Source organism: Panthera uncia, chromosome D1, assembly GCF_023721935.1.
Source record: "Panthera uncia isolate 11264 chromosome D1, Puncia_PCG_1.0, whole genome shotgun sequence".
NCBI classification, from domain to species: domain Eukaryota; kingdom Metazoa; phylum Chordata; class Mammalia; order Carnivora; family Felidae; genus Panthera; species Panthera uncia.
This window is the reverse complement of record NC_064808.1, coordinates 8,955,624-8,957,189: the sequence shown is the minus strand read 5'-3', so window position 1 is coordinate 8,957,189 and position 1,566 is coordinate 8,955,624.

Below are 1,566 nucleotides of genomic sequence, written 5' to 3'. Positions count from 1 at the left end.
TTCTGACATTTTTGTGCAGTTTTTACGCCTCAGAAGTGGTTGTCAGGGTTGCTGGCACTCAGGTCCGTTTCTGTGGCTGCTGTCTCCCGAGGCAGGCCTCTGCCACAGGAGGGCACTGTAGGTTAGCGATGGGCCTGGCTCACTGCTTCAGCCACGAGAGGTGTGTGCTCAGTGGAAAGAGGCAGCCAGCGGCTGGTCCCTGAGCAGCCCAGGGCCTTATTCAAGTGAAATTCCCCCTTCCCGCCCCCAGTGTGGTCCTTTCTACCAAGGGAAGTGGATCGAAGCCCCCTGAGCTGAATCGTTCAAAGGCACCGCAGGCAGAATGAGGGCAGCAAGCTGGAATGTGTGGGCCGAAAGGTAATTAAATATTAAAGAATATTTCACAAAGGAAAATCACAATGCCCCAGCCCTCGCACCATGGTTTTTTTTTTTTTTTTTTTTTAATTTTTTTTTTTTTCAACGTTTTTTATTTATTTTTGGGACAGAGAGAGACAGAGCATGAACGGGGGAGGGGCAGAGAGAGAGGGAGACACAGAATCGGAAACAGGCTCCAGGCTCCGAGCCATCAGCCCAGAGCCTGACGCGGGGCTCGAACTCACGGACCGCGAGATCGTGACCTGGCTGAAGTCGGACGCTTAACCGACTGCGCCACCCAGGCGCCCCCCTCGCACCATGGTTTTAATGTTGTCTATTCTCACATCATCCGTAGTCCTTTGTCTCTAGAGTGTTACAGAGTCCCAACCACAGGTTTTATTTCCATGTAGCACGGTGGCAAACTTTTTCTGCATTTCTACGGTCTTGCCAATTACTTTGGCAAGTAATTTGTCAATTTGTAGTTGACAAAGTAACAACACATGAGAAATAGCATCTTCGAGTGAATTAGTGGGAAGTGTTGAGCCCTGGAGCCCGGGAGACTCCTGTGTGGCCAGCAGTGGTGTCGCTGGAGGGGTTTTGCCCTCAGAACTGTAATCCAGTCAGAGCAGTAGTGACCCAGACTGCGCCGGGACCTTCTGAAGGTGTGGACCGCACGCAGGCAGGCCAGGATTGATGAGCACACGGTGGGTGATCACAGGAGATGCCTGCAGAGAGGAAGTGTGGGCTTCCAGTTTTGGGGAGCCCGTAGGGTTCCCATAGAGCCTCCTCATGGGCCTTCCTGCCCTTCAGTGCCTCCAGCTGAGGAGAGAAGAGAACCAGTCTTTACTTATAGGACTTCGTGAAAGCCTCACAGCCTCACAGCGCCCCTATGGAAAAGTGGTGTCATGCTAATTTTGTAGATGAGAAAGTGGGCTCAGAGTCATTTGTCCCAGGTCAAGTAGCTATTCATTTGTAATTCACGGTCTCCTTTAGGGGCACCTAAAGTTAAGCATCCAGTTTCAGCTCAGGGAATGATCTTACGGTTCATGAGTTCAAGCCCCACGTCGGGCTCTTTGCTGACAGTGCAGAGCCTGCTTGGGATCCTGTCTGTCTGTCTGTCTCTCCCTCTCTCTCTGCCCCTCCCCCACTCACACTTTCTGTCTCAAAAATAAAAAAGCAAGAGAAAAAGCTCGTAAAGCCCTTATGTGCCCC